The 23856-nt window shown below is 50.7% G+C and overlaps 1 long non-coding RNA gene across 4 annotated transcripts; it reads left to right on the forward strand.

Annotated features, from left to right (window-relative positions):
• The first annotated feature begins 325 nt into the window (after positions 1-325).
• Positions 326-20452, forward strand: LOC109266586 (uncharacterized). Of its 4 annotated transcripts, none has more exons than XR_002079775.2 (5): positions 326-2237; positions 4451-4545; positions 5541-5665; positions 7285-8037; positions 18662-20452. It is a non-coding gene; the product is annotated as an uncharacterized LOC109266586 (long non-coding RNA). The 4 variants fall into 4 exon arrangements; XR_002079774.2 differs by lacking the exon at positions 18662-20452 and adding an exon at positions 16813-18501; XR_008422479.1 differs by lacking the exon at positions 18662-20452 and adding an exon at positions 16813-18501 and having other exon boundaries at positions 326-1210.
• The last annotated feature ends 3404 nt before the right edge of the window (positions 20453-23856 follow it).

Consider the following 23856-nt stretch of genomic DNA (forward strand, 5'->3'; position numbering starts at 1 on the left):
AGTTCTCCGTTGCCAACTTTGTAAAAGAACAACTCTAGGGGGCTGTTGCTATGGGTGAAGCCTCGCCATAAGCTTGGGAAGCAGCACCATGCGGAGAATTTGCCTGAGATTTGCAGCCAGGTAGGACTGGATTCAAATCTGGACTCCTCCACGTAGGAATTGTGATACTCGGGAAAGTAATTTACCGCTTCCCGCCTCAGTTTCCCCATCAGTACCACAGGAGTGACCTGCCCTTCTTGCTGGACTGGGGGGAGGGGGAGCAAAGGACACAGTGCAGAGACAGCTGCTGTGCTTGCTGGTTTGCTCGCCACTGGGTGTGACCCTGGCCCCACTGGTCTAGAGATGGAGACTCGGAGGGCTTTCGGTTCACGAAAGCCATTTCAGTGTCAGCCGGGGCAAGCAAAGGAACCCAGCGTCAGCCCTGCAGCAGCCAGAAAAGGAAACTGCAGCCAGGAACACCCCACCCTGCAGGGCCCCTGTGGCCACCACACCTGCCCTCAGACCCACACAGACACCACAGAAGAGGGAGCCCCGCCGCCCTCAAGTTTCCTGGACTCATTCTCGACACCCACTCTCACTCCGCCTGACCTGGCACTTGCTCTCCCAGCTCCGGTTGCCCTGCCTTTCTGGGTTTGACCCCTGCCAGTTCCCTGCTCTCGTCTTGAACCCACTCAAAAGTAACTCTGATCAAACACCCATGGCACGACTTTTACGGCCCCTGGTGCACCCGCTGCCCCTGTCAGTGGGGCCGGCAGCTGGGTGCCGCTGAAGAAGCCTCCTCCCTCTTCTGGGTGCTGTGTTGGCTTCCGGGGTGGCATTTCCTCCTTCCCTCTCTATTTCTTTTATTTTTTATTTTGTTATAGCTGGGGAGGAGCAGTCTTGGAGGAGTTTTTGAGTGAACACGACATATGCCTGTTTCATCACGAGTGCAAATCAGCAGGAGGAAAAAGGATGTCCTTAAAGTGACGTGAAGCCATCAAAGGAGCTCTCAGGCCCCCCTTCAGAAGGCAAAGGGAAAACAAAACAAAACAAAAAAAAAAAAACCTGAGCAAGTTCCTGACATCAACATCTGAATCTTCCTCCTCTGAATGCTGTAGAGATGAAACGTTTCTCTGTCTGCTCTGAGCCTCAGTTTCTTTTTTTGTAAAATGAGGACAATAACGATTCCAGCGTAGGCAACTTCATCGTGTTGCTATCTGGACCACAGCAGGTACTGGATGTGAAAGTACTTGGTAAGCGACGCAGCCCCATGCACCTGACAGGGGCGGCCCACGTCAGGTCTCAGCCACATTCTGGGTTGAGGTCTGTGTATCCTCAACTAGGTCATTCCTGGCTGTGCGAAGCAGCCCCCTGCAACGGCCCCTGAGTTTCCAGGACTGGAAAACAGACGAATTCCACGTGCTCCCTTTCCTCAGGCTTTTCTCCCAGATGGGGTGTGCCTTGCGGGTGGTGAGGAAGCTTGAGGAATGCTCAAGGGTCCCTTTACGGGAAGTCTCCAGATGCGATCTCCTGTGGCAAACACCTGACCTGAGGACCCCAACTCCCATCATCGCCCTGTTAGAGGAGGCAGACTGTGGGAAGTCATGTGGTGCTGATACGTGACATTGCCTCCCCACGCAGGCAGGAAAAAGAAAGTCCTAAAGGGCACATAGTTATTATTCTGATTTCATAGACGAAGAAACCGAGGATAAGAAGGGTTAAGCTCCTCCTTCACATTTGCATGGCTAGTAAGAGGGAGAGGTGGCATTTGAACTTGGGGCAGCCTGACTGCAAAGCCTTGACTGGTTCCTTTATATCACCACGTGTGATACAATGGTTGTCACGTGTGTAATAATGCTTGTCTCACAAGATGGAAAACTGCAGAGGGTCCGTGAAAGAAGGATGGGTAATGTGCCGTGCAGTTTTAGAGGAGGGAGGGATCACTTCCGGTCGGAGAAATCCAGGAAACCTTCATTGAGGAGGTGGCTTTTGCCTCCAGGTCTTGAGGAATAGGCCAGATTTGGACATTCAGAGATGTCTATTCTTCCCGTCAGTTGTCCCTTCTGCGGGCTGTGTGGCTGGCTTCCCACATCTGGTGAATCTTCGCAAAATCCATTTAGTCCCCAGCCTCATCCTCGTTCTCACTGTCCCCGCACAAGAGAAGTCCCGGAATACTGGGAACGGGAGAGGAAGTCACTCCAAACTGGGTTCCACTAAAGAACCTTCCTGGAACAGGCCCTGGGGAGAGGTCTGATGCGGTGGGTCAATTAAGAACCGGATTTTATTGCAGATTTATTGCAGCCTTCCTTCCTTCCTTCCTCCCTCCCTCGTGTCCTGAGTGCCTGCTCTCTGCCTAGGGCAGTGCTGAGTGCTGGGGACGGGGAGGTGGGGGCCCACTCTGACACAGTTTTTCGCCCCCGGGGAGTCTCAGTGTTTAATGATGGGAGGGATAAGGTTGCAGGGCCCCAGGGTCCCAGTGTTTGCCTAGAAATTCAAGAAGCCCCCAGGGTGGGGCAGGGTGACCCCGTTGAGGGGTGTGGGTAACTAGAGTAAAAGAAAATAAGCTGGCCATACAGAGCAGGGGAGGGGGCGGGGGGGGGGCCGGGAAGAGGGTGTTTGGGGGAGGGGCAGACGCGGAGGGGAGAAGCTTGCAGGGCAGCCAGAGGGGGAGGCCCGGGCCTGCTGCTGAGAGGGCTGAATGAGTCAGGAGCCGGGCAGCTGGCTCACCCAGAGGCTGCCCCACCGCACCTGGCCTTGCCCACAGCTGTGCTCCAGCGAGCGGCCCACGCCGGCAGCCAGCTTTCATCAGGGCAGCCAGAGCAGAACTTGGCTGCTTCACTGATTTTCTTCTGCCTCTCGCCGCCCACTCGGGGAGAGCTTGTAGAACGCGGCCTGTATCAGAGACGATTGGGTAAACCAAGGATGAGAGACGCTGCACGACGTCCTTGCACCCTCTTCCTTCCCAGATGCAGGGGCCGCCAGCACAGGGCCTGAAGTTTCTCTGCCGACCACGTGCGCCCTTCAGCCGGCTCTGGGTCCTGGCCCAGCCGCACCATCAGGGGGGCGGGGGGGGGTGGGGCTCGGCCTTGGAAGGATCTGAGGGTAGCTAGGCCAGCGGTTGCTAAATTGACAGATGGTTACCTGGGAAGCTTTGAAAAGTACACGGTGCCAGGCTCTGAGCCCAGACGTATGACTCAGTAGTCAGGGTCTCGTCCCTGTCCGGTTGTTGATTCTGCAGGTCCCACGCTCGGAGGGGTGGTCCCCTGGGGCCGGTGAGGCCCAGGCAGCACTTTCCTTCCTTGCGCTTGGCAACCAGCCTTTTCTTGTGAATTTATCGTTCTCATTAAGGGAATGGCTCTCAAAACCTGCTGAGAGGACCAACGCTATTGTGCTCCTGAATGCCGGGCTGACCGGCCAGGAGAGGGTTTCTGGGCTGGCTCTGTTCCATTTCATCATGGAGAAGGAGGCTTTCCCCCCGGGGGTGGGCGAGCGTTGTCTGTTGCCTTGAGATGCTTCCCCTCAGCTGTGGGGAGAGCTGGTCAGCCAGAAATGTCCTCCCCAGGGCTCAGGCCTACCCGACCGAGAAGAGGGTCTGTGGACAGACGCTGCTGCCCGCCTCCCCTCGCGTGTCCCCATCCCAACCTCCAGGGCTGGCTAAAGAGCAGGCTGTCTTCTGGAGGAATTGAGACGTGGGGCATCTCTCTGGGAAGTCATTTTAAATCTCATTTCTAAGTCCCAAGAGGTGCTCAGCAAATGGATAGTAATGATTTTTATTCCATGTGCCCGAGATTTGCTCGTGCAGGCTTTCACGGGTTCGTTCCCTGTGACGCCCTGGGAGGAGATGGGACAGGGGACCATCTTCCCATGCTGAGCTCAGAAAGGGAGTGGGCTCCTGAAGTGTTTGGTCCTAAAGGACCAAAAGTGTGTGTTAGGTACCGTCACGTTGTTGAGAAAGAAAGAGAGGGAGAGAAGGAGGCCCAGAGGGGGAGAGAGAGAGATGGAAAGAGAGAGGGAGAGAAGAAACAACTGATAAAGCAAATGGGGTAAAATGTTAATAGTGAATCACCTGGCTAAAAACATACAGGTGGTTTTGAATATTTTGACAATATTTTGAAGTTTTAAATTTATTTTCAAATAAAAAGATTTTTGAAAAGGGGATGTGGGGGGCGCCTGGGTGGCGCAGTCGGTTAAGCGTCCGACTTCAGCCAGGTCACGATCTCGCGGTCCGTGAGTTCGAGCCCCGCGTCAGGCTCTGGGCTGATGGCTTGGAGCCTGGAGCCTGTTTCCGATTCTGTGTCTCCCTCTCTCTCTGCCCCTCCCCCGTTCATGCTCTGTCTCTCTCTGTCCCAAAAATAAATAAAAAAATGAAAAGGGGATGTGGTTTATTCAAGGACATAGCAAGTTGATAGTGGGGCCCCTATCCACATAAGGCTCACCTGTGACATCACCTCTGGATTTATTTATTTTTTAGACTGCACTTAAGTGCCAGTTCTCGAGTGAGCCTTCCCTGCCCTCCCAGACTAGACCATGAACCCCGATTTCATGTACTTATCACAAGAGTTACGAGTGAATTATTTTCAATTTGATGCCTGTTTCTGCTGCTGGACGGTAAGCTCCTTGAGGACAGGACCTCATCTGCCTCGTCCCTGCCAGATCCCAAGGCTCTAGCACAGAGACTGGGATATAGTAGATGCCCAGCTAGTATTTGTTAAAAGGCCGAATGAGTGTGTGAGTGAGTGTCAGAGCGCGGCCCCGGATGTGCACAGGTGGACACACGCACAGGTGCGACCATGCTCAGGCTCCGCTCTCTTGTTCCATTGCTCTGTGTCATATGCCAGGATTTACAGGGCAGCTGGCAGGGTGGCATCATGCCTCTGGAAATGACATCTGGGAATGAATGACATCCTTTGGGAAGACAGGATGACGCTCCTTCCCAGCCAGTGCCTCCCTCCCCTCCCCACCTCAAGCCCAGAGGCTCTTCCGGGGGGGAGAAATGATGCTCTGGTAGCAGGTGGTGGAGGGATCCCAGAGACAGCAGGCTCCGAGAGGGGGGCAGGGATGCAGAGGGGAAACCGCTGCCTTTCCGGAAACAAAAGAGCCCTTTAAAGTCACTTGATATCATGTCTTCCTGCCCTGGGCCTCTGCCAAGCCTCCCTCTTCCTATTGTGGAGCAGCAGGGACAACAGAGACCTGTATTTGCTCCCCTGCTGGTGCACTGCCCTGGGGACTGGGAGCAAGCGGCGTGCTGGCAGGCCTCCTGTGCCCACAGTGTGCCCGCTAACTGAAGAGTTCTGAGTTTAGGTTTTGATGGGTCACGCATCCACATATTTCAAAGTCCAAAAGTGTGGGCACACGGGCGGCGAACGTCCCCCTTGCGCCCCGTCCTCCATCCATCCAGTTCTCCTTTAGGAAGGTTTTGGTTCTTAGGAATCCTTCTAGAGATAGTTGATGCACATACAAGGAGATATGCAGGTGCCCTGCAGGGGCAGAATTCCACATACACTGTTTCTATCTTGCTCTTTGCACTTAATGATGTGTATTTTACTTTCTCGGTTATGTAGTAGTCCACGGGGTCGGTGTCCTGGGGACACGGTGCTCCAGACTTCCCCTGTCAGGCCGTGTGCATGAATCGCACACTTTTCTTCCTGGATTGTACTGAGTATTGAGGACTGATGGAAAGTTACAGGTGAGAGGAACCTTACTCCTGTGCTGCTTGCTCAGGCTAGTAACCACTGGCCACAGGTGGCTCTTGGGCATTTGAAACATGGCTAGCCAGACTGGGATGTACTGTAACTGTCAAATCCTCAGTGAATTTTGAAGATTTAATTTTTTTAAAGTGTCAAATATCTTATCAGTAAATACATGTCTATATTTATCACAAGTTTAAAATATGATTTTTAAAAATTATCTTGGTTAAGTGTTTTTTTTTTTTAACAATGTGGCTACTAGTGTATGTAAAATTATATAGATGGCTCACATTTATAGGTGGCCAGGATGTTTCTAAGGGGCTATGCTTCCTTGGAGACTTGGAGCCCCAGGAGGGGGCTGGGGGTGGGAAGGAGCTAAATAGATCAGAAGGGGAGGGAGCTAAGGAGTGGAAGCAGATGGCTGGCAGCAGGGTGTTGAAAGCTCCCCGGGGCAGGGGTCAGGAGGACTGGGTTCTTGCCTGCCTCGGTGTGAATTTCTGGGGAGCCCCAGAACCAGCCTCCTCCCTTCTCAGTCTCCATTTCCTTCTGTGAGCAAGATGGTGGGCAGGATTTGAGAATGTTGCCTCTCTTCTCTATCCCTGAGCTAAAACAGCGCCCAGCACAGGGCAGATGCTTGCTGACTGAATGAATGAATGAATGAACGAGAATAGGAAGTGGAGTGAAAACTGGGAGTTTCCCTTTCCAGGTTAAGTGTTAGCCTCATCAAAGAATCAGGACCTGGAGGCCCCCTAGAGATCGAAGGGTGCCTGGGACTATGAATCCAAGGCTCAGAATTGCAGGAGTGACCTTGCCCCAAGTCTCCCTGGGGTGTTGGTGGCAGACCCAGTACCACAACCAAAGCCCCATCCAGAACAAAAAGGCTGTTACAAATTAGTAGCACTCTTGGGAATGTCTGCTGCGAATGCAGCTGGGCCACGGCACCCCTCCTTCTCCCCTTCTAGCCATTTTCAGGGTGTGGGGCGACATGTCCTACTGCTATCAGGGGTCAGCGAGGGGGTTTTCATAGATTATATTGAAAGAATTACAATGGAGAGGGAAAGGAGCCGAGTTCCCACAGAGTGTCCGGTCACTCCTGTGGGGGGCTCTGGGAGCCGGGCCCGGCTGCCTCTTTCTCTCTGGGAAGCAGCACACACAGTTTTTAATAATTAAGTAACTTTAATTGTCCTGGGAAAGCCGAGCTCGCCTTGGGGCACGCTGCACAAACTCATAATTAATGTTACCAAGAGAGATTAGCAAAGGAGAACTGAGAAATGATTCACTTTTTAAAAAGCGCCTCGCTGTTAAGCCTTATTATCCTAAGTTTAGAACCTCATTTATCTGCTTTGAGGGGGGGAAAAAAAAAGAGAGACCCAAGACCCAGAAACTAATGCATGTGAAATTAAAACTCCATGTCTTTGTAATCTCATTTAAAATCATCAGATGGGAAAATGTTGCCATTTATTGATCCCACTCTGGTGACCGAGGGAAGATTTAAGACAGAGGAACATAATTAATAAATAATAATGCATTAATAAAAACTCAAGCTTTTTCCTGTTATCCTGTTATCATTGCATTGTAGTTTTTTTTTGTTTGTTTGTTTGTTTGTTTTTTGCAACAGCGTTTTCTCTCTGGCTGTCTATGAAAGACATCCCAAAGTCTGCGTGATTACGTCAAGTCATGCAAGGATTCTGGTGGGGTGTCTGGCCTATCAGTGTTTGGTGCATATTTGATGAATTAATGAACGAGCGAGCACATTCACGCAAGATGGGAGGACTCTAGAAAGCTCCTTCCTCGCACAGACATGCCCAGGTGGTAGGAGCGGTGAGCCCGGCCCGTGCCTGGGGAAGGAGTCTGCGGTGGTGACAAAGGAGGGGGAAATACAGTAGGTGGGGGCGGGCGGGGCGAAGCCGTGAAAATTAGGAGTGGGTGTAAGCGCCAGGGTGCAGCATGCAGCCAGCCACAGAAATCGGGCCTCTGCTGGCCCCTGTGCATAATTAGTAGCCAGAAATAGCACCTGATCGGTGGCCCTGAACGAGCAAGTGTGTTTCCGTGCAGGTCCTCATGTCTCCACAGCACTGCCCTGCTTTCTTCTTCCTTTCAGACAACAACTATTTGCATCCCAAGTGATGGGTGTTCCACTCTTTCCAAGCACCATTCTCCACAGGGATAGATGGAAACAGCTGGAACGGAGGGGGGAGACTTTGGCTGTAAACCTAGACAGAGGTTCTCTTCTTCTCTCTGAGCCTCAGTTTCCCCATCCACAAGACAGGAACCATGTTTGGGCTTCCCCGAGGCTCGACCGATGGTGTGGACGGCAGCTCCTTAGCAGGTGGGAAGAGGATACCAGAGGTGCCTGGAGCCCCTTTTCCAGGTAGCTGTGGGGGAGGTTTTGTGATGCGTGCTTCTTTCCTTCTGGCTTCTCCACAGCCTTGGTCCTAACCCAGGGGTTCGCTTCTCACCGTGTGCCCACCAGATCCGGTTCAGACAACCCCTGTTCCCTCATCCTGGAGTGGGGGGAGCTGGAGGGGGATTTGCTTCCTGTGGCCACATGCAAGGGCACTTTTCCTGAGAGCTTTGCTGTCCCTGAAATGTCACTCAATCCCGGGGGGAGGCTGGTGGGTAAATAATGAGGAGGTAGCTGATTCAGCTCAAGATGTGTGACTCCTCTCAAGTTCTCTATGTGTAAGCAGACCACTTACAAAGAATGAAATCTTTTAAGATGTGAAGGAATGAAGCCATTCTCTTCCTGGGGCTGTCCCTTTGTGACCTCAGGCAAATTGTGTCTGCGGCCTTTGTTGCCTGAGGGGAGAGGGTAGAAGACACCCCAAGGAGACTCCCTTAGAGCTTTTCCTGAGCACGTAGAAACTGAGGCACTGGGCACTGAGGTGTTGAAAGTGCCTGAGGCTGGGGAAAGCATTCAGACCTGCAGGTGGAGAGGAGGGGTACAGGGGGACAGGGCTCACCATAGTCCCCCAGCCCGTTCTATACATTACACATTGTTAAGTTCTTTCCCATCCACGATCCCACTTGATCCGCATGAAAATTCCAGGAAGGAGATATTACCATTCCCATTTTGCAGATGAGGAAACTGAGGTTTCTGAGATTTTAGGTGACCAACGACTCGAACCCAGGTTCTCAGACTCCCACCACTCTGCCCAATGAGAGGCTGCCCATCATAATCTTGATACTTTCTTCTGGCTCTTAAGTACTGTGATATGTTCCTTGTCTCGTCCAACATGTGACGCCATATATTTAATTACAACCTTGGGGTTCAGACAACATTTTGTTTCTTTCACTCATCTTTCTGGTCATCAGTCCATTGCCTTTTCAGCTTATATGCTTATATGTTCCGAGACTAGTACCCACTGTAGCTAGTCAGGATTGCTGACTCTGAGTCTCGGGCGAGGTGCATGTTTTAGATTTCAGTTTAATCACACAGGCCAATAGTAGATAACCCGAGTTGTAAGAAAGAAGAGTAAAAAGTAAGCCCGTCCCCTCTTGTTCTCTATACTCTGCCCCTGAGGGCTTCTCCCAGACACAACCACTGCTGTCAGTTTTCCATGCATCCTTGAGGTAGTTTATGCAAAGGCAAGAGCACACACAGGTATGTGTGTGTGTGTGTGTGTGTGTGTGTGTGTGTGTGTGTATGTGTGTGTGCTTCCCTTCTTCCAAAATGGCAGCATACTATAGGTACTAGGTCGTATTCTCTTGCTTATAAAACTCTATCAGGGAGATTGATCCATACCAGAACATAGAGAGTCAGGCCAATCTTTCTACATGGCTGATTCACATTTCATTTTACTTAGCCTACATCTCATTAAAAAAAATTTTTAATGTTTATTTATTTTTGAGAGAGAGAGAGAGAGAGAGAGAGAGCACGAGCAGGGGAGGGGCAGAGAGAGACAGAGACAGAATCCGAAGCAGGCTCCAGGCTCTGAGCTGTCAACACAGAGCCCAACGCAGGGCTCGAACCCACGAGCCATGAGATCATGACCTGAGCCAACGTCGGAAGCTCAACTGACTGAGCCACCCAGGCACCCCCATTTCATTTTTTTCAACGTTTTTTTTTTTGTTTTTGTTTTTTTTTTTTATTTTTGGGACAGAGAGAGACAGAGCATGAACGGGGGAGGGGCAGAGAGAGAGGGAGACACAGAATCGGAAACAGGCTCCAGGCTCCGAGCCGTCAGCACAGAGCCTGACGCGGGGCTCGAACCCACGGACCGCGAGATCGTGACCTGGCTGAAGTCGGACGCTTAACCGACTGCGCCACCCAGGCGCCCCCCCCATTTCATTTTTTAAAGCTACTTGCCTACTGATGGACACTGGGTTGTTTTTGTTATTTTGTTATTTTGCCATTCACATCGCCCCTTACCATCCAAGCCTTAATATTACGATTGCCTAGGAGTAGTCTGGTGCGGTGGAAATTGCTGGGGCCACAGGACTGAGATATGAGAGTTCTATCCCATCTATATTAAATTTGCTATTTGACTTGCAGCAAGTGCCTGCCTCCTTGGGCCTCAGTTTCACCATCTGTCAAGGGGGACACTGGGCTGATCTGGTGTCCTTCCAACCTGTCTCTGAACCCTTGAGTCTCCCCACACCCCAGAAGCAGCAGGGCTCCCCATCGAGGGTCAGCCAAGGCTGCGGCTGTGGGTGGGCTCTGTGGGGCTTGGTAACCTGTGAACCTCTCCCTTGCTGCGCTGATCTCAGTAATGCAATATCGAACCCAGTCAGGCAAGTTTGGCCTTGCTCTCCCCTGGATCCAGTGTGATTCAAGGCCCGTAGCGTGGCTTCTTTCCTCAATTAATGACTTGAGCGTTATGAATGACTAATCAGTTCAGCACTGAGAAGAACTGGGTGGCCGAGTAGGGGCTGGGGTGGCAGCGAGGCGGATGGGCTGGGTGTGGAGGGGGCTTTAGCCTCTCTGCCCTCTGCTCAAATGCCTTTGGGTCTCCATGCTTTCTTTTAAGGGGGGAGGGGCGAAGAGGGTCAGATGTCCTACCCAGACGCCAGGCTCCAGTGTCTCCTAGAGTACGTGTCCCTGGGTTGTTGTCCCTGTAAGCAAACTTCTCCAACCTCCTCTTCCGTCCTGCAGTGGGAAAGCCAAATGCTCATGGAGAAATCCCAGAGTGGAATCTGAGGCAGGATGGCTGGATACGTCATTTTGTATGATATACTGTGTACCTAGGAAAAAGTTTTGAAATTAATCTATTCCTGGGAGAAGGCATGACGTGGTGGTGGGGAGTGTTCTTTTTGCTACCCACCCCAGACGGACGGCCTCCTGGCTTCTCACCCTACTTATCTTAGGCAGCTTGCTGCAGTTTCTAGGATTTCTGGGGACTGGAGGGAATACTTCTCTAAAGCAAGGCATCTGGCTTCACAGCCCACTCTACTTCACTCCACCCCCTTTCTTTCTTCACTGACCCCTTGCAGGCCGGAGCGCCCAGCCCTCTGTTTTCTAGTGGTGGTTAGGCAACCACCCTTTGTGGTGGCCCCTGAGGGCACGCCTGGACCATTACTGCCCAGCCTATGTCCCCATGGGGCCTCACGCCCTGGTCTCACCTGGCCCTGTCCCCCAAATCTTGACCAGAGCTCCTCCACTCTGGACATTGTGTCCTGGCATGGGTCCCCCTCCTCTCCTCCTCCACCAGGTTGAGCACTCCCTCGGAGCTCCCTGACTCCTTGGAGAAGGGGGGGGGGGGTCCTTTCCTGCTGGCCTCTCTTCTTCGGCTTCATTTAGAAACTGCTCTCCTGACTGGCACACGAGATGTGCCACCTCAGCCTGTGCCATTTGGAACTCAGGCCACAGGAAATCTCTGAGCATCCTGTGTGTGTGTTGGGCCACCTGTCTCCAGCAACATGTGCTGGGCCCTGTCTCTGGGGTTTGTATTGGGACACTTGCTCTGGCCCTTCCACAGGCAATCAACTCATTGGGATGGCGGGGGGGGTGGTTCTCTAAATTTTCCTTTCTTCCCAACATATTTCCTTTCCAGGGCTTCATGGGCCCATGTGCCCTCTTGAGGTTGAAAGGCATCAACATTTAACCAGTGCTGTGGCCAATGCAGACGTTCCGTTGTTGAATGAATGGATGGGTGGGTGGTTCTTATCTTGGGCAATGTCACATTCCCTTCACCTCCAAAACCTTAAAGTTGCCTTTTGCTACATTACCTGGACCAGCCAGCTGCTCAGTCCTCCATCACTTTCTTGGGCACAACTCTGCCTTCCTCGGGGCAATGGCAGCCAAGTTCATCACATCAGAAGTTCACTGGCTTCCCGACCTGATTGAGTGCAGTTGGATTTTGTGCAAATCATCTTCAGCTAAAATCTTTAATGATTTAGGATGAGTCGCCCTACTTGGCCTTTTTCTAGGAATCCCACCCACAAATTTGCTTTAAGATGAGAACCTCCCCAAGAGGGAGGTGCATACCCCAAAAAGTGCTCTCTGTGCCCCCCCCCCCCACCTTCTGCTCAGTGGCTCTGGACTCTGGGCCTTGGGTTTCTGCCTTTCCCCTATAGTATTGGTGCCCTGGGCCTATGGGTGCACAGGCCCTGGTCCTCGGTGAAGAGGTGCTGCTTGGGGATGAAATACACACCAACATGTGTATTTCCTGAGACTAGAGAGGAAAGCTAATGCATTGCCTACTTTAAGATTAACAAGCTATTTGACTAAAGAGATTTTTTTTTCCTTTTTGTTCTCCACTTCATCCCCTTTCTTTCGGGTGCTTTTCACACCAAGTCACTGAAATCACAGGGTATGGGAGGTATTTTTTTCTTTAGAAATCCTTTTTCAGGCAACTATGTCAAGAATGTTTTCATACTTTGGGTCGGATGGGGAGGGAGGAAAAAAAAAAAAGGCTTAATCCCCCCAGATGGGTATTTCTCTGAAAACAGACATGCAAATGTTGGGCTTGTCAAACCCTAAAATGTTTTCTTTATTCTTGAGAATTATGGCAGACTGCCTGCTGAGCCTGGGAGATCTGACAACTGAAGGAGGGAGCAAGCAGAGTGTGGGAAAGGGCAGGCAGCGGAGGCAGAGGCACGCGCCAGATCAGCCAAAGACAAGGGACAACCGTCCTATGCCCTGTGCTGCAGACTATCCCTTCTGGCCCCCTCACGTTCTGTTGGGGGGAAGCTTACCTTTCAGGAACTGGGGGTGAGGATACAGAGCGAAGCTAGATGCAGGCTCAGGAACATCCTTGCCTTCGCTCTGCCCGTGGGAGGCTAGCCTGCGTGCTCCCTCCAGGAGCGGAAGCTCGTGCCTGACAACCCGAGTGTAACATAGAGACATAGAAATCGGTCATGCATGCAGTCATCACCTGAGGCTTCTGCTGAGACCTGGGGGATGGGAGAGGGGGCAGATTGAGCAAATGCTTCCTCTGGGCTACTAAATAATTGCAAAGCCCTTCACTGAGACCTTGGCACCCCTAGGTGATGAGTTCACAGCTCTGTGGGAGAGAGAGACAAGAAAACATGCATGTTAGCGCAAGGCAGCCTGGGCCGAATGCGTGAAGAGAGGTGCGAACATTCCCCACCCCACCCCACCCCCCAAATATTGTTCAACCATTTACAGCAGGTGAGAAAATGGCTTTAAGATATTTTGTTGCGTCCAGAGCTCTAGAGAAGAACGATTCTAAGTCTTTTAGGCTTCAGTTTCTCCTTCTCCTGGCCTTTTGCCTAATGAAATTATGGAAACAGGGCAGGGGTAACCCACTCTGCATGGATGGGGGTGCTTGGATTGGGTACAAGTCTCACCAAGGCCGCAGGAAGAACCATGGAGTGGTCTGCTATCTCCCTCTCTGGGTTGTTTTGAGAATCAAATGAGGGAATGGTTATGATTATATTTTGTATGTCACAAATCAGTAAATAACTAAAGAGTAGAGTTACTTCTTTGAGAATTACTGCCTTGAAAGCCCTAACGATGGCTTCAATTTACCGAGCAACTGCTATGTTCCAGGCAACGTCTAGGGTGTAACGTAAGCTTGATGGGGGTCAGGACTTGGTCTTGTCCCTGGTATAGCCCTAGGGCCTGGAGAGAGCTGGTCACATAGTAATCCTTCAACAGCTATTTTGTAGAGATTGGAAAAGTGATCTCCAATCCTGCCAGTCCCCTGGGGCTTTGGCCCTGCTCTGGGATCTGGAAGCTTGGAAAGGTTGAGCAGTCTTTCCTAGGTTGGGATCAGAGCTGAGTCCATCTGTCTGTGAAGTTCAGGCCCTTTCTATGATGTCTGGGTCACCTGGGGGCCTCTGGGTCATCTGTCTCCTGACTTTGTTGGGTTTAGTTGTCGTTGGCAAAGTAGGCGGCTGGCAAAATGTGGGGGTCATAGGAGCAGCCTCGGAGACAGGCAGGTTCTTCCTTTCTGGCTCTGTGGACCAGACAGGTCCACCCCAATTAACTGCAGAAGTGCCCTGGACTCTTCTTTTCAGGAACAGAAGAAATAGTATCTGGGGTAGGTGGGAAAATGGTCCCTCAAAGGCATTCACCACCTCATCTCTGGAACCTGTGGATATGCTATTTTACACGTGAAGGGGAATTAAGGTTGCAGGTGGAATTAAGGTTGCTCATCAACTGACCTTGAGATGGGGAAATTGTCTTGGCTTATCCAAGGGGCCCCCAGTGTAATCACAGGGATCCTTTTTTTTTTTAATGTTTATTTATTTTTGAGACACAGAGAGACAGAGCATGAACGGGGGAGGGTCAGAGAGAGAGGGAGACACAGAATCCGAAGCAGGCTCCAGGCTCTGAGCTGTCAGCACAGATCCTGACGCAGGGCTCGAACTCACGGACCGTGAGATCATGACCCGAGCTGAAGTCGGACGCCCAACCGACTGAGCCACCCAGGCGCCCCATAGGGGTCCTTTCAATGGGGAAGAGGGAGGCAAGGGAGACCGTGTCAGAGTGATGTGATGTGATGTGATGTGATGTGAGGAAAACTTGCTTGGCCACTGCTGGCTTTGAGGATGGAGGAAGGGACCACAGACCAAGACCAAGGGACCAACAGACTCCACCTCCCCCCACCCCCCCGGTCTAGAAGCTGGAAAAAGCAAGAAAACAGATGGTCTCCTAGAGCTTCCAGAAAGGACACAACCTCGTCAAAACCCTGATTTGCACCCAGTGAGACCCATGTCAGACTTCTGAGCGCCAGTGCCATCAGAGAATTGGAAACTAATACAGCATCTTAGCCAGGAGCAGGCCTCAGGAGGGTTTAGCCTGTGCCTTGGACTCAGGGACAGACATGGTGGAGGCAGACGTAACTCTCCCAGGCTTTCCGGAAACCCCCTCTTGCTCCGGCTCTAGTGCAGCCCGCAGGTGCCAGAGGCTTTGAGCACTGTTGTGGAGATGCTCTGACTGCACTTCCCTCTGGGCCGCCTCACAAACCTCTCACTCCCTGTCCCGGGACTGTCTGCTCTGTAGCATTGACATTTACCAGTGTGTATCCTGGAACCGCACGGGACTGCCCGTGACCGCGGGGGCACAGGAACGTAGCGATAAGTGCTCTCCCCTTTCAGTGCTTGGGTGGGCAGTTCTGAGATGCTTTCCACAAGGCTTTTCAGGAGTTCCCCAGGAAGGGTGCCAGGTGGAAGCCGCCTCAGGAATGCATCCTTGTATGTCTCCCTTCTTCCTTGTTTCCCTCTCAACTGGATCTCACTCCTGCCCCCTGGGATCATCACCAGAATGAATACCTGGATGGGAACTTTTGTTTCCAGCCCTGCCTTTGGAGGAAACTGCTGAGACCATATGCTGAACAGAACAGCTGTTCATCTAGTATTTGCTCAGAAGTATGTCCCCCGCCCAGCCTCACAGAGCCGCGAGGGGCTCGCGAGGGCCAGGGTAGCGGGTGGTAGGGCACCCTGGGACATGCCGAGAGCAGCACAGCTGTAGACGAGCCTGCCTGGGGTCTTGGCTGAGGATACTTCCTGGTCCAGTTAGAGACGGATGAAATCTGCAGGGGTCGTTTCCAGGCTCTCGGGGATACCACAGGCCCTGCTGGTGTGGTCACCCGAGTCCCCTAACTCTCGTGGGCTTCCCTTAGAACGCGCCCACGGTTGCTATCATTCCGGGCGGGTGTGCTTCTGATGAACTTACTGACACCCTTAGCAAGCAGGCTACAAAATGGGGGATTTGTGGGCGGCTGGGAAGCTGGGAGCCTCCCGGCCCCACGGCTGGGCAGCTGTTCCCAGGGCTGGCTGAGCATGTCTCTGCAGTGGGCTCCTTCCCTACCCCCACCGGAGGCTGCCTCTGTCATGCTGATAGGCCAAGCTGCCTCTTGGATCTGCAGCTTTCCTACCAACCATGCCCAGAACAGATGGAAACGGATCTCTTGGGCATCTCCAGCTGATGCGGATTTCACAGCAGGAGGAAGAGAGTGGGGGCAGCAGACAACCCAGCCCCTTCCCACGGCCACTTGGGAGGCCACACGGGTTGTTCAGCTGTCCACCCTCTCTCGTTGCGAAAGAGGTGGGGCTTGGGGTGGGGGATCCATTTCAGCAGTAGTGAGCCTAGCAGCTAGAAATTCCAAATACCCCAGTTCCTTACGGTTTTTAGCCAGAGCTCCAAGGGGACCCCTTACCTTGCCAGAGCAGAGTTTCGGGCCTCCCTGCATAGCACTGCTGCACAAAGGGCTAGACTAGTCTCTAGGGTCCCCCCCCCTCCGCCTCGCCTTGTAGCCTGTGTTCTATGCTCCCATCGCAGTCTCCTGCACAAGCACATCCGCTATATCCCTCTACACCTGGCCCGGATACCACTTTCTCCAGGAAGCTGCCCCCTTCTGCTCCCCTCCCCCATTTTGGCAGTAATGTATCCCTCTTGCCTTGGTGGGGCCCAAAGTCTCCATCAGTGTGGCTCAGATGAAACCAGTTGCTTTATGCCTGGGGTCATAATTACTCCTGTGCTTGGTCATGTCTCTTATTGGCAGGGTCCTTTCTAGAGCAGGGAATCTTCTTTCTTGGCTTCATAGTTCCCATGGGAGGGGCCTGGTAATGTTTCTTTTGGTCTGGTTGGTTTTGTTTTTATTTTTAATGAGTGCCTATGAAAAAACTGATGCCAAAAGCTGCTTTCCCCCCAAACCCCGTCTCAGCCCCCCTTGGGCTGCGATAAAAAAATGCCATTGACCTGGTGGCTTAAACCATAAACATCTATTTCTCACAGTCTTCAGGGCTGGGAAGACCAAGATCAAGGTGCCAGCAAATCCAGATCGCTGTCCGTCGGGAACCCTCCTCTTGATTTAAAGGCTGTGTCCTCACATGGCAGAGAGAGATGTCCTCCTTATAAGGTACGAATCCTATCATGGGGGCTCTACCCACATGACTTCATTTAAACCTACTTAACCTCTCAAAAGCCCCACCTTCGAGTACCATCACAGTGGGGATTAGAGTTTCGACGTATGATTTATGCGGGGACACAAACATTCAGTCCACAGCCCATCCTGTAATCGTGACAACCTCTGTAACAAATATTGAGAATTCTGTTCAAAACAACTCTCTTCTGAGTGCCAGCCGTGTTACGGGCCTGGGAAGCTGGAGAGAGATATTCAGTGGTGGCTGAGACCCAGTCCCTGCCCTCTGGGAGCTTCCGGACTGATGGACTTGCTGCTGCCCCCAGACGACCTGTGTCTTGTCATCATCGCCAGGATGGCTGGGGGCTGCGGGAAGGGGGCAGAGGCGTCTGGGGGCGGGCGTGCCACCGCCTACGGGCTCAGGGCAGCTCCGTCCCTGTCACCAACTCTGGCCCACCCGCCTCGGCTTAGAAGATAGAGTCCCATGTGGACACCAAGTGAGAGCTGAGAAGCCTCTTCCTCCTGTTGGTTGGTTTGTTTATTGTCTTATTCAGGCCTTTCGAGGCTTTACAAGTCCCCAAGAACTTGAAGTTTTGTCATGTTTTCATATGATGCATGTGAGTGTAGAGTTGTGCTGTCCAAATGTCCAAATGGTAACTGCCAGACACATACACATTTACATTGTTTCAGTTAATTAAATGCAGTACAATTTATTTTCACTATTTAAATTTTTTTCATGTGTATTTATTTTTGAGAGAGAAAGAGACAGAGCGTGAGCAGGGGAGGGGCAGAGAGAGAGGGAGACACAGAATCCGAAGCGGGCTGTAGGCTTTCAGCTGTCAGCACAGAACCTGACGCGGGGCTCGAGCCCACGGACCGTGAGATCATGATCTGACCCGAAGTCGGACGCTTAACCCACTGAGCCACCCAGGCGCCCCAGAGGCAATACAATTTTAATTTCAGTTTTTTAGTCACATCATCTGCATTTCACGTGGGTGCTAACCTCATGTGGCGAGCTGCTACCACATTGGGCAGCGCAGAATAGAATGGTCCCATCAGCCCCGAATGTTCTGTTGGATAGCTTTGGTACAGAAAGTTGCTTTCTTGCCATTTGTTCTTAGCGTTTTATTTTTTAAAGAGTTAGCTACGTCTAGTCTTCTTAAATGACCCCCCCTCTTTGGTGTCTCCTCACATAATTTTTTGAGGACTCGAGCTGTTAGTGTTGACGGTAATACCCTGCAGGCCCAGCCCGACCTTCACTGTTACGTGTTTCATCAGCTTGGCCTTTCTGTGCCCCGCTCTCCCTGGGCTGGTGATATTGTTCATCTTGCCTCTCAAACCTCTGTCAGAACAAATGCAAAGGGCTTTAGGCTGGCCAGAAGAAAACATAGCCGAGATCCCACGTAGCGAAAGTGATAATGATCTTTTGGTACCTGGGGAGAGGATGCCCTTGCTTGGGACAGATCACACTTGACCCGGTGCCCTCCCCTCGGGTGGGGTTGCGAAGGCAACCAGTTGTCTGGGGGCCCGCTTTTCTCCATTTCAGCCAGAACGCTTTAAAACACAGCACCTACCTGATGAGTTGGAGAGATCGTCTAGACAAGCTTCATCTGAGTTATATTGTAACATATTATTACCATAGTACATTGTATTGTACTTTTCTTCTGGGTAAATGTAATTCCTTTTACATTTACTACTACATGCATACTTTTGATATTCCAGGAAGGAAAGGGGACATCTTCGGTGGGGCAGCCAATGCAACTTCCATGGTATTTTTTGGCCGGCTGGGAGCCCATGCTTCTGTAATGCCGTCAGGACAGCATGCAGAGAATGTCACTCACTGCAGGACCCCACTGACACCAGGGCAGTCACGATATAGCCAAACCCCATGCCAAGGGACACCAAAGACAAAAGCCTCCGTGGGCCACATCATTCGCCTGCAACATCCCTCATAGTGTAGTGGCTTGTATACCTGGTCACTGTTAGTAGTGGGCATAGAGAGATGACAGACACAGATTCTTGTCTTCTGGCCATAAAACCAGCTGCCTAGAATTTGGCGAAGTGACCAGTTTTGTTGAAATAAAAACCTCGGTTTTACGCAGAAGTGATTCACTGCTCTGCATCCAACATCAACATGCTTCCTGCTTTCCCTGTGTCTTTGAATCCAGATGTTGGCTTAATACATCCACAGAGCACCTCCCACATGCTGAGCACCGGGCTCAGTGCTGAGAGGGATCCAGAGATAATCCGTGAGGGCCGAGGGCCCGGGAGCTCACAGTCCACGATGGGGATGCCACCCGTGTCCAATGACCGAGGAGACTGTCACCAGCCCTCTCGGTGGGGCCCCCCAGACCAGAGCCACTGGGAAAGAGCACAGATGTGCTGAAGAACCATCAGACTCAGAGCTGGCAAAGTGTCTTTAGAGCTTTGCTCTCCAGTGAGTTGGGCCAACCTTCTCGAGGGGTCCTTGTCGCAAGATTCCCTAAGGTTCTGAGTGGCCTCGGTAGCTGGTGTTTGACAGGCATATGGGGAGAGGCCCATGCCTGCTCTCCCAGAATTCTGTGTTCCTCTGTATCCTTGGCAGGGTCAGAAGACAGAAACCATTTCTCACAGTCTCGGCAAATGTCAGCCCCGGAAAAGGCCCCGAAGAGGGTTTAATCCAGTCTCCCTCATTTGTGGCAACTGAGGCCCAAAGAAGGAAAGCAGGGATGCAGCCTATCTTGGAAAACTCAGGGTTTACATTATTGCTTTTAAGGTATCCGAAGAAGAACGCAGAGCCGGACGAGGGCCCTGCCGCCTGCGGCACATTCACAGAGATACTCTGTCAAGGGAAGGAAGGGAAAAAACAACAGCGAACAAGCCATCTATTCTTGTCTGCGCCATTTTCCCATGTCAGGAGCAGACTGTGCTGAAAAATTTAGGTTTTCTGCTTTCATGCTTCCTTTCACTGCACTCTGGACAAAATGCCTTTCTTTCCCCCCTTTTCTTTGGCGGGATCCTGACCAAGGCTGTAGAAAAAGAATCTTTTTAAGAACATATATATCTATCTATCGATATACATTCAGCCCCTGACAGTGACACGGAACTGTAGTGCCTCTTAATTACCCAGGAAGTGACAAGGTCAAGAGGTGTCTGAAAGCCGCCTTGTGCTTCTGGGCATTGGTTTCTCACCATTGTCGCCGCTTCACAAGCTGGAGTGGGGGCCATGGCGCCTGGTTTTTGTCCACTGTTTGGAGTTCTTCCTTTCTTCCTTCCTCACTTTTTTTTTTTTTTTTTAATTTGAAAAGAAACTTCTGGCATTTGGGGTATTGATTGAAAATTCGTAAAGGCAGGACGCGTTTCGGGTTGGCTGACCAGTGATAATTGCTGCTTGGGCGCTTGAGGAGGGGGTCAGCTTCCCGCAGCAACACCCTCTCCTGATGCCCCCATTCTCTGGCTCTTCTCCCACTTTCTTCCTATTATCTCTGGGCTTTCCGGGAGAAAATGACAATTAAAGAGAAATGTTCATGCCCACGTGTAGTCGCTGGCTATATTTATGAGGCACAGAGCAGTTTGTGCCCTTTGCGCTCCGTGCAGAGTTTTGAGGCAGATAGTAGTGTGTTTTAAAGGAGGGGAGCTGAGGCTTTGAGTCACGGTCACCAAGAAATCATATCATAAATACCAAAGTAGAACCGTTGGTGTTTCTGAAAACTTCGGATCACAGTTTTAGAAATTCCTGGAAAGGGTTGTCAGCTTCTATTTGGGGATTAGAGAAGCCAGAGCCTTCTCTAGATAACTCAGAAAAATGAGTGGTGCACAGAGACTTACCTGAATACTTTGTTCTTCAGTAAAACCTATGGAAAGGGATTATATTCCCAGAGCAGAGAAATGGTCACTTACTGGACTGATAACAGAGGAGGTCTTCAAAATGCTGCCATGTCTGCATTGATGTGAGACTTTTGACTAAGAAAAGTCAGAGCCTACAGCATGCAGGTCTCCAAACCTTCATTTTCCTTGTCATTGGAGCGACCTGCGCAAACATAAATCTGGAATCCTCCGTAGCTCTTAGGAAGCAGTCAGGGGCATAGCATTTTTCTTTTCATCGTACAAACGGAACCTTGGAAAGCTAAGGCCCCAAATCCAATGGTGTTAAACACAGAAAGAGTCCATAGTGAGAAATCTTACAACTCTTTAGAGAAGTCTTGGATTTTCTTTCCAAATCATCATGCTTTTTATCAAGGTTTGAAACATACCTAGAACAGATAAGCCAGCCCACTGGCTTTAGCTTGTAAGGTATAAAGAATGGAGTGAGAGGCTGGGAGTCAAGGCAGAGTTTTGGTCTTACTTTACATCTGATCTTGTGCAAGCCATGTTCCCTTGAGGAAACCTTGGTTTCCTCATCTGAAAAACGAGCAGTTGCACTGGTTGCCGTGGGGCCCAAAGATTCAGCTGCAGCCCAAAAAGCAGGAACAAGACATGTATTGACAGCCACTTTAGAATGCCAGTAAAAACTCGTCAGGCTTCAGGTTAGGGACACATTAAAATATATCTGGGCCTTTGTCATCTGCAAATATTGACTGCATAAGACTTGGGGTTCAGTCTGAATTGAATATTCCCAATGTGTTTTCCTGAGATCAGAACTAGATTTTGGGTAGGTAGACAAGACACAGAAGCTGTTGAATGACCACTGAATCAGAAAATATACTAATGCGATGCAGACGTCCAGATATGACCACGTCCCAAAGCTCTGGGAAATGCTGCCGGCCTGCTGTTTGTCTCTCCATTCAAAAATTCATACATATTCCATGCATCCATGCATCCATATATCCATCTACCCACCAACTCACCCGTCTGCCTGTCTGTCCATCTCACTCATCCACATGCTACATGGGACACAGGGATGAGTGTTATTAACAAGGAGATTCGGAAACGCGTTGTGGGGCTCGGATGAAGGGAGACATCCCTTCGAGCAGAGGACATCAGCGAAGGCTTCACGGAGAGCCGGCATTTGAGCTGAGTTTGGAAGGATGGGCAAAGTGTGAAGAAAGATGTGTGAGCAAAGGCATGGAGATAGGAAAATACTGTACTTGTCTTGGGGCACAATGACTAGGCCAGAAGGAAAGTCAAATGAGCAAGAAGATTGAAGAAACATTAACTCTGGGCATCAAGGCAATTAAAGAGGACTTTGGAATGAGCCCGATTTACAGGACAGAGAGCGGGACAGAAGGAAGTTAAGGAAGGTGGGAGGGGCGGGGAGATACTAGACACTGACCAGCGAGTTTTGTTATGGGAAAGGGTGTGTGAATAAAATATAGAAAGGCAAAAGGAAACCATGAGTATTGTGTGAAGTTTTACAAGTGCCTCACATTCATTTTCTAAGAGTTCTACAAGGAACTATTTATAAAACTTTGAAAAGTCAAGGAGACTTTACGCTCATAAGAGACTCATTAAGGAGTGGGAGGTAGGAGGGTGTGAAAGGAATTTCACTGTTTTTGTGTGAGACAAGAGCCTTTCCACCTTCCTGCACCTGGCCTCTTACGCTATTTTTCTGAAACTGCAGACATGGAAGGTCGAGTGGGTGGAGTCCACTGCTGTGCCCTGAGCCAGAAGGTTCTGCAGCCCAGAAGCACCGTGTGCATGGAGGGCTGGAAGAGGAGCAGAGACCTGGGCTGGACTTCCGCCTCTGCTCCTCGTTAGGTGCATGACTCGGGAGAGTTGCACAATCTCTTTAAAACAGTATCATTAAAATGTTTGTACTTAAGGATTAATTACAGTGAAATACGAAAACAGAAAGAAACCCCAAACTTTAAGTCCCCAAACGTGCTGGCTCTTTCACAAAGTATCTCATTTTATCGCTGCTGTACCCACTGGGGTAGGTGTTAACTCCCCTATCTTTCAAATAAGAAAACGGAGACCAGAGAGTTTGAGTAATGTTCCCATGATCACACAGCAAGTTAAGCAGTGGCAGAGCCGTGTTCCAAACTCAACACACAAATTACTTAGCCATTTCTGTGCTTTGGTTATTGTAGAACTCTTGGACACAGGGATTCCTGACAGCCCTGGGCTATTAAATAGCATATATCTCTATAACCGAGTTTGAGTAGAAGAGGGATGGAAGTTTCTGGAAAGGAGCTAGGGAAGGTCAGAGGAAAATAAAGAGGAGGTTTTTTGTTTTTGTTTTTTTAATAAAAGACAATTGGGAAGCAAAATAACATTCAAGTTCCTTAAATGGAGTCTTCAAAAATGTGGGAGGGAGCGCTGGGGCAGAGGAAAGATGATGGGGCCAGGCCGAGGGGATGACGAGGCCAGCCGACCTCAGTGCCCTGTGGCTGCCCAGAACATAGTCTGCCCTGTGGCCAGGGGACCTAGTGACCAAAGTGGGAGGCAAAGCAAATAATGCTTTGTTGGTTTTGCTAAAAGAAAATAGGAGAAATACAGTTTCCTCCCTGACGCCCATGTGCTGAGCCAGCTGCCTCAGACCCCCCTTGCTGGACTGTGGTCCTCTGCTCCTAAGATACCTTGAGCGTTCAAGTGAAGAAACCCAGACTTTTTAGCTGTGGTGCCTTTTTCTCTTCGTATAATCTACAAACAGTGACATGCTCAGATCTCAAGTGCTCTGTTTTGACCAATGCACATCAAGGCCCAGAACATTTCTGTCCCCACTGAAAGTTGGCTCGGGGTCCTTCCCAGTTAATCCCCGCCTCCTCCAGCAACAGTGGTCTGATTTCTATGGGCATTGTTCGGTTTTGACTATTCTGGAATTTCACATAAATGCAATCGTACAGAATGTTCTTCTCATATTTGTCTTCTTTCACACAGCATTGCATTTTCGAGATCCATCCATACGGTCGCATGTCTCAGAAGATCATTCGTTTTTATCCATCAGCAGTATTCCATTATACGAAGGTAGTGTAGCTTATCTATCTGTTCTCTTGTGA

The sequence above is a fragment of the Panthera pardus genome, unplaced genomic scaffold (genome assembly GCF_024362965.1).
Source record: "Panthera pardus isolate Hobbes unplaced genomic scaffold, ASM2436296v1 HiC_scaffold_16, whole genome shotgun sequence".
NCBI lineage: Eukaryota > Metazoa > Chordata > Mammalia > Carnivora > Felidae > Panthera > Panthera pardus.